The sequence below is a fragment of the Penaeus vannamei genome, chromosome 30, assembly GCF_042767895.1.
Source record: "Penaeus vannamei isolate JL-2024 chromosome 30, ASM4276789v1, whole genome shotgun sequence".
Classification (NCBI taxonomy): domain Eukaryota; kingdom Metazoa; phylum Arthropoda; class Malacostraca; order Decapoda; family Penaeidae; genus Penaeus; species Penaeus vannamei.
The window spans coordinates 29,750,866-29,765,865 of record NC_091578.1 but is presented as its reverse complement, the minus strand read 5'-3'; the positions used below and the strand labels follow the sequence as shown (position 1 = coordinate 29,765,865).

At 45.5% G+C, this 15,000-nt stretch overlaps 1 protein-coding gene across 4 annotated transcripts in view; it reads right to left on the bottom strand.

The window, feature by feature from the left end:
- Window positions 1–15,000, bottom strand: part of LOC113812935 (glutamate [NMDA] receptor subunit 1-like) — a 91,949-nt gene that overhangs the window by 50,171 nt on the left and 26,778 nt on the right. For all 4 annotated transcript variants that reach the window (XM_070143455.1, XM_070143456.1, XM_070143457.1 and 1 more), the window contains exon 2: window positions 5,623–6,404. The gene's annotated coding sequence lies outside the window, so the exon portion shown is untranslated. The remainder of the gene's footprint in view (window positions 1–5,622; window positions 6,405–15,000) is intronic.

The following is a 15,000-nucleotide window of genomic DNA, read 5'->3' as shown; positions in this document are numbered from 1 at the left end:
AAAAAAAAAAAAAAAGAGTGAGCGAAAACAAATGCAAATTACGACATAAAATAAATGGCAAGAAAATTGGATTCTGGGCAACGTTTCTCGGCATCTTATGAAATGCTGTTGATACTTTGGTGGTTATGTCTTTAAGGGAGATAAGAATGATAAGAGAAGATAATGATATCAGTTATAATGATGATGATTTTAATGATGATAATAGCAATGATGATGAAGATCGTCTTTTTTTATTCTTATTGATTATCATTATCGTTACTGATAGTTATTATTATTATTATTATTATTACTATCATTTTCAGTATTGTTATTATCATTATTACTATTATCATCATTATCATTATCATATTATTATCATTATTATCATCATCAGTATTGTTATTATTATCATTATTACTATTATCATTATCATATTATTATCATTATTATCATCATCGTTATTATTATTACTATTATCATCATCATTATCATTGTTAATAGCATTATCATTACGATCATTATTATAATTATACTCATTATCATTATCACCATCATCTTATCATCATTATTACTAAAAAGATTATCGATATCACTAATATCCCTTCTAATCATTATCATTATTATCATTATTATTATGCCCCTAATACTGTTCTCATCAATTGCACTGTTATCAGAATTGAAAAAGAAAAACAACAAAAATAATGATTATTGTACAGATGGTAATTGAAACAGCAATCAAAGCAATTATAAGAAAAGTGATGATAATGACGTTAACAATAATTATGAAAATGATAATGATGATAATGATAACAATAGTTACGATAATGATAATAGTACTAGTAGTAGTAGTAGTAATTGTAGTAGTAGTAATTGTGGTAGTAGTAATTGTGGTAGTAGTAACACTAGTAGTAGTAGCAGCAGCAGTAGCGGTAGAAGTAATTATAATAAAAATAATGATAATAATAACAATAATAATGATAATGATTACAATAAGGATAAAAACAATAACAATACTAATGATGATAATGATAATGTTAATCATAATGACGAAAAACGATAAGAAAAGCAACTACAAAATCAATAATATTAATAATAATAATCTCATGATTCTGCGCGCCGCCCCGTGTCCGAAACCGTGCGTCCCGCCTTCGCCAGATGGACCACGCCAGCAATTCCTCGTGAACTAAGTGCCCCCCGCCCCCCTCCTTGACTACTACAGACACGTCTAGACACCTTTAGTCTAGACAGCCATTCAAAATTCATTGAGGGCACATTTCACGCGCTGTTTGCCCTAAAAGAAGTGCCAAGAAACGCGGTCAGAGCATTCGCGTAAGGGGAATGGCCGCCATGCTTGGCACGCGGTGGGGAGGGGGGGCAGGGGATGCGGGAAGTGGAGGGGGGAGGGGGGAGGGGGCATGGGGGAGGGGGGAAGTAAGCAGGGGGGAGGGGTGGGGTGAAGAAGGGGGCAGGGAACACGGGGAAGGGGGGAGGGGGGAGGGGGAAGGGGACACGGGAGAGAGGGGGGAGGGGCCAAGGGGGACACGGGGAGGGGGAGGGATAAAGCAGGGGGGGGAGGGGCATGGGGGGGGTCAGGGGAAGGGGAAATGGGCACGGGGGGAGGGGGTGGGAGGAGGGGGATTCGTACGCTTCCATACGCAGCTGATGATGGTGAAAGTAGTCTTATATATGCGCATATATAATCGTATACACATTTGCAACAAATAAAAATAATAATACACACACACACAATACCCACACACACGCAATATCCAGACACGCACAATATCCACACACACAATATCTACACATATAATATCCACACGCACACAATGTCCACACACACACAGTATCCACACACAATATCCACACACACGCACAATATCCACACACACACACACACAATATCCACACACACGCAATATCCACACATACACACACACGATATCCACACACACATGATATCCACACACACACGATATTCACACACACACGATATTCACACACACACAATATCCACACACACACAATATCCACACACACACACAATATCTACACACACGCAATATCCACACACACACAATATCCACACACACACACAATATCCACACACACACAATATCCACACACACAATATCCACACACACACACAACATCCACACACACACAATATCCACACACACACACGATATCCACACACACACACACACACGATATCCACATACACACACACACACGATATGCACACACACACACACACGATATCCACACACACACACAATATCCACACACACACACACATAATATCCACACACACATAATATCCACACACACACACAATATCCACACACACATATGCAATATCCACACACACACAATATCCACACACACACACACACACAATATCCACACACACACACACACACACGATATCCACACACACACACAATATCTACACACACACAATATCCACACACACACACAATATCCACACACACAACCGCCTTTCTGCATGTAAGTAAAAGCCTCATCATGAGCGAAAAAGAAATAAAAAATAGCAAATATAATGATCTTCATTGATTATCTCCTTTTTATCTGTATCATCTATCTATCTTTTATTAAAACATCTATTGATTAATCTATTTCATGCCAATCAATTTAATTATTCTATCTTATCCTTTTATGGTATTTATTTGTTTATTTCGCTCATTTATTCTTATTTATTTTAATTTCATTTAATCACCTCTCGGTTTTATCATCTTTATGAATATTCTTCTCAATTTAATCATCATTATTATTCTATTCATTATAACTATTTTACTATTATTATCATTATTGTTATTGCTATCAATATCATTATTATTAATGTTATTATATTTCTTTTATCTTTATACAGTTATTTTCCATAATATTGCAATTATCACTGCCATGGCCATCATCACCATCACCTGTACCTTCATATTATCATCACCATTACCACTGGAACCATTACTTGGGCAATAATAGTTCATATCTTAATCATTACCACGATTCCCTGTACCTTTATCAGTCTAATAATTGTCATTATCATTTTTATCACAGACATCATCATTATTATCATTATTGTGTTTTCTCTCATTAGCTGTAGTAGCAGTATCACTTTCATTAATCTTTCCTTATTCTTACTGTTTCATTATCCTTTTTATTTTGTTATTATCATCATCACAATATTTCACTATTATTTTTGTAAACAGTTATCATCATTAACACACTCGTCATTATATTCACATTATTCACTTTGTAGCAATTAACAAAGAAAATAACAATATTAATAACAAAAAGGCATCAATATCAGGAACAACAACAACAGTAATAACAGTTGTAGTAAAAACATTCACAGTAATAAGGATAACAGCAACAATAATTTCAGTAATAACTAATTTTTATATATATTATCACTCTGCTTATTATCTTCGAAGTAAATGCTCTAGTTATTACATTTAGTTGTAGTAGTACTATCACTATTATCATGAATATCAGTAGTACTTAAAATCACTGTCATCATGATCATAATTACTATTAAAATCAGAATTTATTATTTTCATTATTTTTGGATTCACTATTTCTGTTATGACGGCATTCATTAATAAAATAATTATCTTCATAATCGTCACCATTTCAGAAGTAACTACCAGTACCATACAAATCTTTATCCTTATTACTTTCATTGCCATTATTACAATTATTGTTGTTGTTATTTATCCATTTATTATTGTAATTTATTCACTGTCGTTTCATTTCTCCAAACATGAACGCCACAGATCGTATTTTATTTTTTATCATATTTTGTCTCATTCTTGGTTTCCTCTTCCTTTCTTTTCTATTCTTTCCCTTTTTTTCTTTTCTCTTTATCTCTTTTCTTTCTTTACTCTTTTTCTTCGTTCTTTTCAAAATTCGACCAAGAAACGGGCGTCGTCCTCAGAGAAATAATCGGGCGCCATCTTGCGGGAGCGAAATAAATGCTTTTAAATTGCGTTTCTACGATACATATTTTTGGCGGGAAATATGAAATAAAAGCGTGATAGAAAATGGATTTTCACTTTCGTTTTATGATATTGATTTGCAACGCGTTTTTTTTTTTTATTTTTTATTTTTTTTTTTTTTTTGGTATTCTTTTATTTTGTGAAATTTATGTTTTGTTGAATATTTCTCTGTGGTTGCGCCGTAAGATTATATGAATTTTGTAGAGAGAGAAAAATGAAAAAGGGATAGAAAGAGAAAACGGAAGAGGTAAACACCAGTAGAAAGTGAGAGGAATTGGAGAGAGAGAGAGAAGGAGGAGGAGAGAGAGAGAGGGAGGAAGAGAGAGAGCGAGGGAAGAGAGAGAGCGAGGGAGGATGAGAGAGAGAGAGGGAGAGAGAGAGGAGAGAGAGAGAGAGCGAGGGAGGAAGAGAAAGAGAGAGGGGGAGGAAGAGAGAGAGAGAGAGAGAGAGAGAGAGAGAGACAGACAGACAGACAGACAGAGAGTAGCAGTAGTAGTAGCATTCGTAGCATCAGTAATAGTAGTAGCAAAAGTACTGTGTGTGTGTGTGTTTGCGTGTGTGTGTGCGTAGAATGAAAAAAACAAATGAAAATAAATAACACAAACAAAAAAGCCTAATTTCTCTCTCATAGGTAACCCAAAAAAAACCGCGTAGGCCTATCGAGCCATCGCAAGCCACAGCAAGCTTTCAACATCAAGCCAATCGCAAGCCAAGCAAACCCGGTCCTGACTCGCCGGCCGCCAGTTTGAATTCCCCGCCAAGAAGAAAAGAAAAATGGCGGTCGTTTAACTTCCGGTTGTTAGGTACCTGTCAACGGACCCTGATTTAAGCTCCCGGTTTGATGTAGTTTGACCACAATTACGAAGAAGTGAGAGGTGGATAAAATGGATAAATGTGTGGATGGATGTAGAGAGAGAGAGAGAGAAGAGGGAGAGAGAGAGAGAGACAGAGACAGAGAGAGAGAGAGAGAGAGAGAGAGAGAGAGAGAGAGAGAGAGAGAGAGAGAGAGAGAGCGAGAGTCAGATAACCAGAGAGCGAGAGAGAGAAAGAGAGAGGGGGGGGAAGATAGAAGAGAAGAGAAGAGGAAGAGAGGGAGAGTGGGCGAGAGAGAAAGAGAGGATAAGAGAGAGAGAAAGTATCGTAATAGGAGAAGCAAATTCAACAAAACTGAACAAAAAATAGAGAAAACAGAGGAACCGAATAAGACAGAAAACCAGCGTTTTCCCGATCGCTTCAGAGGGAGAGGTCAAGACGCGACAAAATCGGAGAAAGGGAGAAAGGGAGAGGAGAAGGAGGCGTGCAGAAGCAGAAATGAAAAACTAACCAAGAGGGAAAATGATATGATGACACTTTCCCTTCCCGAGGCACCGACGGCGACGAAACAGGACTCATGTGAGGATCTATAATTAGTTGCGTGGAAAATAAACGTTGATATAAGTTAATGCAGGACACCACTTATCGGAATTTATCCCTTGCGCTCTTCCTTCTGAGGACCTCGCGCCTACTCACGAGGACAGATCCCGCCCCAAGTGCTCACACGCGGTGCCTTTGCGGCCCCGAGCCACCCTGTCCCCAAGTCCCCAGCCGCCCACAACAACAACAACAGAGGCCTCGGGACACTTACCTTCAGCCGACAGAAAGTTTGAGTAGGATTGCTGGGCAAGTGGCGGGCCGATCGGGAGCGCCGGCACCAGCAGCAGAAGCAGCAGCAGGAGGAGCAGAAGGCGTAGACGAAGCGGCAACAGAAGCTCCGTCGAGCAGGTCGGCTCTCGACATCCGCTCTCGGGCGGTCGAGCGGCCTGGCAGGCTGACCGGGGCCTTCGGGAGGAGCCCGGCGCCCCTGGGCTCTGCGACTCGCACTCGCTGCGACGGACGCGGCGCTCCTGTCGCGCCGCGGGAACGGGGTCGGCGGAGAGCGCCTGCGGTTCCGCCTCGGTGCGCTCGAGGTCTGCGCTGTCTTGGCCGCGGAGGCGAAACGAGGCTACATAAGCAAAGTCTCTCGGCGGCCGGCACTCGTAACAGAGAGGTTGTGAATCGGAACGTAAAGAAGGAACGTAATGTCAAGCGCAGAGGAGGGCGCTACGTGTGGCGTCCCCGCGGGGGGGTCCGGGGGGGACAGAACAGAGGGGGGTGAAGCGTGGGAGTTAACGTACGTATGGAGTTCCGTGGAGGCGGCATTCCAGACGCTCACAGCCTCGCCATCCACTCGTCTTCAATTCACACGACTCCAGAGAACACTTCGGCGACCCACGCTGCTCCGACGCGCACTGGGCTGAGGCTTGTGGTCGTGGCATGCCCAAGGACGACGCGGTGGGCGTGAGGGCGGCGAGTGCTGTGGCCCGGGCGGCGACGTGCACTGCCAAGCTCCTCCTCATGTGGGGCTCAATTAGGGGCCCCGCGCTCGGCCTGCGGGAGACAGGGGGTTAGTCACCTGGGGCAGGGGGGGGGGGCATGGGGTCATTAGGGGATTTCAGGCATTATGTGCAACAAAGCAATATAGGTCTATATATCATATCTCCTATCTTTATACCTGTATACATACTGTATATCTGTGTATGTATATATATATATATATATATATATATTATATATAATATATATAATATATATATATACACACACACACATATATATATATATATATATATATATATATATATATATATATATATTTATATATATATATTTTATATAATATATATAATATATATATATTTATATATATATACATATATATATATATATATATATATATATATATATATATATATATATGTGATATATATATATATTTATTCATTTATATTTATATTTATATGTGTTAAATCTAAATACCTGCTGCCCACATACACACAAACACACTCACACACACACACACACACACACACGGTGCCTACACCCGACAGGCGTGACACCTCCTTCCCCCGGAGGCGGAGCGGCGCCCCCGCCTCCGCCCCCTTCGGCGCAGGCCCGACCCGCTCTCCTCCGGCTCCTCGGGACGTGGGCCTCGACATGGCCGCCGCCGGGACCGCCGCCATGAGCTGCCTGCGCGGAGTCCGCCGAGCCGCCAGTCATGGCATCGCTCGCGGCTCATGTGAAGATCTATAATTAGTTGCGAGGAAAATAAACCTATGCGATTCCTTCAACGAATTTTGGGCTTTGATGTCGAGGGACGTTGGCGGCGCAGGCGCGGGATCGCCGACCCGTCTTTTCAATTATTTACACTGAGGAAAATCCGGGAAATCATTTGCTTCGGCATGACGCTGACAACCCCGAATTAAACAACAATTAATCTCAGTCAGACACCTCGGGGAGATCTGATCGCAGAAAACGGCACGAGAGAATCAGGGTAAACTACGGAAAAGTTGAGGCGAAGCGAGGAGGCAGGCGACGGCAGCTCCGTCTGGGATCGTTCGGTCGCCGGCACGGGAAGCAACCGCCTCCTCGGGAACTATTTCATCCTACGCCTCCTGGAGCTCAGTCCCTGCCAGCGCTGCCTTGTCCTGGGGAAATCTGACATGCTGTCAAAATACAGATGCTCTGCCTGAAGGAAATTAATACATGATTTCGCGAAATGTCTAGACCAGCGACCTGGAAGTAAATACAGCTGTATCGCCGCGCAGTGCAGAGCGCATACCGCCGCCGGCACCGTTTCTTTCTGCTTCTGAGAGCGCATTATCAGAGGGGAAAAAATACAAAGAATGTGTATAGATATACACGTCGATACACACTGTGAAATGTTTTTCCCCAGAGTGAGAGAACGGGCGTGTGAGGGTGATGAGCGGCGGGGAGGAGAGGAGGAGAGGAGGAGGAGGAGGAGGTGGGCAAGAGGTGGCAGCACACTAACTCTCCATCGATCCACCGCGCACAGTTTCAATGTCGCTTGTTTCACAACTTTATTTCGTGGGGGAACGGCGACCCGGGGACGAATCACGCGGGGACGGGAGGTGCATCTGGAGGCGCCCGTCGGCAGGGCCTTGGAGGTCCCCCTCGTGGACAGCCCAGAGCAACAGCCTCCGACACACACCCCGGTCCGACGGCGAAGGCCTCGAGTGGCGCCGGGCAACTGCTGGCTCGGAGAGCGGTGGAAGGGCGACGCAAGATGCTTCTTCTCCGCTCGGAGCTGGAGTCTGGAGGCTTCCCCGCGCAGGACCTCCGTGGCGTCTGCCTCCTGTGGGGTGTCCTTCGTGGCCGCCCAGGGGCCTCTGTGTCCTGTGGGAGCTGGGCCACTGTTAGGATTCTCTCCCTGCAGGACTTGCGAGCAGGGAGCAGAGCGCTGCTCCGGTGAACCACAAGGAGTATCCTTCGGGCGGCGCCTCGACCAAGACCTCTTCCGGGGGGATCCAGGGCGGGAGGGAGCGGCTGTTGCCTCGAGACCTCGGGCTTTCCCTTGGCGTCTGCAGGGGCGGCAGGGCGGCGAGCGGGCGGAGCGGCCCTGGACGTCGCCTCATCCGTCGAAAATGGCGAAAGCGGCGACGGAGAGGACGCTGAAGTGGGCTTCTCGAGCAGCGAAGCGGCGCTCGAGCTGACACTGGCGTGCATCACCCGTGACACACACACACACACCGCCACACATTAACATAAACAGTCATGAATATTTATGTTTCGCGGCGAAGCGCTTCTTCATCTTTATCCACGAGGCTGTAGCTCATATCCCATTTTACGTGATCACATTTCACCGAATTATATCCGGAGACAACGATGTAATGAATATTCAAACGATTACGAAAATCGTTATATGTTTCCGATCGATAAATCGTTTCTCGGAAATTTACGGCGAAGTTAAAGGGACAGACAACAGAAGTCTCTGGACGCGCGCCCCGGCCAGGGAGGCTCGTCGCGGGGGCATTAAGGGCCTTTTTGGCGGAAATTATTTCGGTTTTATCGCCTTAAACCTCGGATCCGATTAAGCAGCCACAGTGAGAAGAGAAACGCAGGAAAAAAAGATTAATTTTGGCTCATCTCCCACAATTTTATTTTGAAATTTGTTTGTAAGATATTTATTAATGAATTTATAAATCTCTCTCTTCTCTCTCTTCTCTCTCTTCTCTCTCTCTCTCTCTCTCTCTCCCTCTCTCTCTCTCTCTCTCTCTCTCTCTCTCTCTCTCTCTCTCTCTCTCTCTCTCTCTCTCTCTCACTTCACACGCAAAATCGCCATATAAAATAATTAACAGAGTCCATGACCTTATTTCCTCCTGCCACCTTTTACGCGGCCGAAGTCTGTTCCAGATTCCTCCGCCTCCTTTTCCCCTCCTCCTCTCCTCTCTTCCTCTCCTCCCTCCTCCTTCCCCCCTTCCTCTCCTCCCTCCTCCTTCCCCCCTTCCTCTCCTCCCTCCTCCTTCCCCCCTTCCTCTCCTCCCTCCTCCTTCCCCCCTTCCTCTCCTCCCTCCTCCTTCCCCCTTCCTCTCCTCCCTCCCTCCTTCCCCCCTTCCTCTCCTCCCTCCTCCTTCCCCACTCCCTCCCCCTATCTCCTCTCCTCCTTCCCCTCTGCTTCTCCTCCCTCCTCCTTCCCCTCTGCTTCTCCTCCCTCCTCCTTCCCCTCTGCCTCCTCCTCCCTCCTCCTTCCCCCCTTCCTCTCCTCCCTCCTCCTTCCCCCCTTCTTCTCCTCCCTCCTTCCTTCCAACCTCCTCTTTCCTCCTTCCAACCTCCTCCCTACTCCCTTCCTCCTTTCCAACCTTCTCCCTCCTCCCTTCCTCCCTTCAAACCTACTTCCTTCCTCCCTTGTCCCTCCCCCTTCCTCCCTTCCCCCTCCCCCTAGTCCCTCCCCATGCTTCCCTTCCTCCCTCCTCCCTTTCCCTTCCTCCCTTCTTCCCTTCCTCCCCCCCCCTTTCCCCCTTCCCCCTCCTCCCTCCCCCCCCTTCCCCCTTCCTCCCTCCCCTCCTCCCTTCCCCTTCTTCCCTTCCTTCCTCCCCCCTTCCCCCTTCCTCCCTTCCTCCCTTCTCTCCTCCCCCTCCTCCCTTCCCCCTCCCCCCTCCTCCCTTCCACCTCCCCCCTCTTCGCTTCCTCCCTTCCCCCTCCTCCCTTCCCTCCCTTCCCCCTCCTCCCTTCCTCCTTTCCATCTTCCCCTTCCTCCCATCCCCCTCCCCCTCCCTCTCCCTCCCTTCCCCTCCTCCCTTCTCCCTTCCTCCCTCCCTCTTCCTCCCTTCCTCCCTTCTCCCTTCTTCCCCTCCTCCCCTCCTCCCTTCCCCCCGGGCAGTAAAGGAGTCGACCTGAGGACGAATCTCTTCCCGCGCAAATTCCGTGAAACAAGGACGGAACGAGTTGCATTCACAGATGAAGGAAAAATACATAATTAAAGAGATAAAACAGTAGAATAAATGGGTCATACAAGGAAAGAAAATATGCATGATAATATATAGGTTGCCATCTCCAGCTTTCCATATTCATTTCCCTCTATTTTGAACGCTTATCAAAACGATTCCCTTTTTCCATCGTATCCAAACAGCCATTTCCCATTCTTTATGTCTCGCCTCCCTCCCCCTTCATCGCTCCGACCCTCGGCGCCACTAATGCCCTTCGCCGCTCTCGCTCTCGCTCTTTCTCGCCTTTTCTCGTATTATATAAATATTTTTTTTTTGTTTCTGATTTCAAAATTCTCTTTTTTTCTCTGTTACCTTTCCGTTTCTGTTTCTCTCTTTCTCATATATATATATATATATATATATATATATATATATATATATATATATATATATATATATATACATATATATATATATACATATATGTAATATATATATAATATATATATAATATATATACATATATATATACATATATATATATATATATATATATATATATATATATATATATATATATATATATATATTTGTGTACATATATGTGAATATAAATATGTGTGTGTGTGTGTGTGTGTGTGTGTGTGTGTGTGTGTGTGTGTGTGTGTGTGTGTGTGTGTGTGTGTGTGTGTGTGTGTGTGTGTGTGTGCATACACATACATATAAATATAAATATATATATATATATATATATATATATATATATATATATATATATATATATATATATGTATAAATAAATAAATAAATATATATATATATTTATATATATATATGTATGTATATATATATAAATATATATATACACAGATATATATAAAGATATATATACATACACATATATATGTGTGTGTGTGTGTGTGTCTGTGTGTGCGTGTGCGTGCGTGCGTGTGTGCGCGGCCCCCTCCTTTATCTACTTGGCCCGAAAGCGTTTTTGTCTCCGTCCTCCTCTCCCTCTCCCCCCCCCCCTCTGGCCCCGGGGAGAGGCGATGAGGTGATAAGGCGCCGGTGGCAGAAGGTGGCAGGAGGTGGCAGGAGACGCGACGTGACACTGATAGCAAGCAGCGGCTCTCGCAGGCCTGCCAACAGCCGATACTGCCCCTGGACCTCGCAGGGTTGCCTACACCCACCACTGCTCCCTGTGGCAAAGGGGTTGCCAGCAGCCTACACTGCTTCCACATCGAGGAGGTTGCCAACATTGCACTTTGCAAGACTACCAACCTCTGATGCCGTCCTGGGTCCTCACAGGATTGCCAACATTGCACTTTGCAAGACTACCAACCTCTGGTGCCGTCCTGGGTCCTCACAGGATTGCCAACATTGCACTTTGCAAGACTACCAACCTCTGATGCCGTCCTGGGTCCTCACAGGGTTGCCAACATTGCACTTTGCAGGACTACCAACCTCTGGTACCGTCCTGGGTCCTCACAGGGTTGCCAACATTGCACTTTGCAAGACTACCAACCTCTGGTACCGTCCTGGGTCCTCACAGGGTTGCCAACATTGCACTTTGCAAGACTACCAACCTCTGGTACCGTCCTGGGTCCTCACAGGGTTGCCAACATTGCACTTTGCAAGACTACCAACCTCTGGTGCCGTCCTAGGTCCTCACAGGATTGCCAACATTGCACTTTGCAAGACTACCAACCTCTGGTGCCGTCCTGGGTCCTCACAGGGTTGCCAACATTGCACTTTGCAAGACTACCAACCTCTGGTACCGTCCTGGGTCCTCACAGGGTTGCCAACATTACACATTGCAAGCCTACCAACCTCTGGTACCGTCCTGGGTCCTCACAGGATTGCCAACATTGCACATTGCAAGCCTACCAACCTCTGGTACCGTCCTGGGTCCTCACAGGGTTGCCAACATTGCACATTGCAAGCCTACCAACCTCTGGTACCGTCCTGGGTCCTCACAGGGTTGCCAACATGTAATGGTCCCACTGCATTTCTCAGCGATGCCAGCATCTAACACTGCCTCTGGACATCTCTTTGCTACCTCTACATGTTACAGCACTGCCCCTTCCAACTGCAGGGCTGCCCACTTCCAATATTGCTCTCATATGTTGCCAACGAATGGCCCTGCCTCTGTGCACCACAGGGCTACCACCATCTTTGCAACCTACATATACCACAGGGCTACCATCAGCAAACACTGCAATGAGAGATGCATTTCTGCCAACACTACCACCTCCACGTATCCAATATTCCCATTACACATTATGGGTTTGCTAAAATCGTATATTGCATCCATCCATTGCAGGGCTGCCAACTTCCCATGGCACCTACAGAGACTACAGGACTGCCAACATCTGAGACAGCTACAACAGAGGCAGGGTTGTCAACGTTCAGCACTGCCACTACAGGCTGCATTGTTACCAGACATCAAGTTTTGCTGTCTATATACAGCACTGTGAACACAGACCAAACGGCTGCCAACACCCACATAATGCACAGACCTCTTGACAGCCAGCAGGCAATACTGTCAACACGAACCACCCAACTGCCAACATCCAACACTATTCCAACATTGCCAACTACACACTGCTCCGCACTTCACATTCCCATCAACATCAAACACACCAACATACAGGAAGGCTACCAACACTGACTACACCTCCAGAATTGACCTGGCTTGCCAACACTCGAACCCAGCTCAGAGGACCATGATCATGCAACGAACTCCACGGCTGCCAACACCTGATACAACCCAGAAAGGCCAAGGAACATCAGACACAGCCTCAACTGTCCACAGCTGCTAGCATGCAGTAGTCCGAGTATCGCAGCCAATCATAAAAAACATATTGACTGAATAAACATCGTTTTTATGGAGGCATCTGATACTCCATCACTGCACCCCACATATATATACACAGCATGTGTGTTTGTGTGTGTCTGTGAGTGATGTATATGTGTTTATGCGTGTGTGCATGTGTGTGTGATGTATATGTGTGTGTGTGTGATGTATGTGTGTGTGTGTGTGTGTGTGTGTGTGTGTGTGCATGTGTGTGTGATGCATATGTGTTTGTGTGTGTGTGTGTTTGCGTGTGTGTGTGTGATGTATGTGTTTGTGTTTGTGTGTGTATGTGTGTGTGATGTATATGTGTCTGTGTGTGTTTGTGTGTGTGTGTGTGATGTATATGTGTCTGTGTCTGTGTGTGTTTGTGTGTGTGTCTGTGATGTGTGTGTGTGTGATGTATATGTGTCTGTGTGTGTCTGTGTGTGCGTGTGTTTGTGTGTTTATGTGTATGTGTGTGTTTGTATGTGTATGTGTGTGTGTGTGTTCGTCTGTGGTTTTTACACATGTCTGAGAGCGCTTTGCCAGCGGCCCAAGACAGCGAGAGCGTTATCAACCCCTCTGGACGAGTCTCGGCTGACACGAAGGGCACACAACTCCGGTCTTGGAGTCGCCGACAAAAACATCGGTTCCAATTTTTTTTTTTTTTCGTTGCCTGTCTATTAATTCATTCATGTGTTAGAGCAAAGAGAGAGAGAAAAAGGAGGCAAGGAATAGAAAGAGAAAGGGGAGGAGGGAGGGAGAAAGAGAGGGGAGAGAGAGAGAGAGAGTGTGTGTGAGGGAGAGAGAGAGAGAGAGAGAGTGAGAGAGAAAGAAAGAGTGAGAGTGAGAGTGAGAGAGAGAGAGAGAGGGAGACAGAGAAAGAGAGAGAGAGAGAAAGAGAGAGAGAGAGAGAGAGAGAGAGAGAGAGAGAGAGACAGAGACAGAGACAGAGACAGAGACAGACAGAGAGTGCCTGCCTGACTTAACTGACAAACAGAAGCAGTCAGACAGACAGACAGACAGAAAGGCTCTAAAACAAGTGCAACAGACCGCTCTGTGCAACCGCCGAACTACACAGACTCGCCCTGGTTTATCTTCCGCAAAAGGAGCCGAAGCTGTTGCTAAGATCAAAGAAAACGGAGTTGTAGGGGGGACTTTACTCCTTCTGATGAGTGGCTGGCGCTCTCTCGTCGGATCGACAAATATTTGGGTTGTGTCTCAAGGCGTTCATCTTAAGAGATACGGATGATTATGTGTTCTTTTGAGCACATGTGAGCACAGCCGCATATTCGCACGTACGCACGCACATGCTAACACACATACACAAACGTACACACACACACACACAAACACACATACACAAACGTACACACACACATGCACACACACATAAACAAATAAAAAACGCGAAAAAACAAATACACACAAACAAAAACAAAGAATAAAAGAAAAAGAAGGAGGAGGAGGAGAAGAAAAAAAAGAAGAAGGAGGAGGAGGAGAAGAAAAAGAAGAAGAAGAAGGAGGAGGAGAAGGGGGAGGGGAGGGGGAGGAGGAGAAGGAAGAGGAGGAGGAGGTCTGCCCTTATCTCGACCCTTCGGCGCCGACTTCGCCAGAGACATTTCAAGTCGAATTTCATTTCACTTCAGGTACGAATTTTTAGTTAACTTATTTATTTTTCATTTTTCGTCACTAAATACTTTATGCAGCACCGGTTGTTGTTCATTTCAATTGACCACGAAGGAATTTTATTTATTTTAGAGGCACGAAACGCAATGGAAAAAGTCCTTGTAATCGCAGGAAATGATGGAGGAAAAAAACTCTTTTTCTGGCGATAATTTTACGTTGATGAAATATTTTTGAGACCGCGAGGGAAGTCAAGCAGCGGGGAAGTTACTCGCGATGCGCAGTTGCCACACAAGAT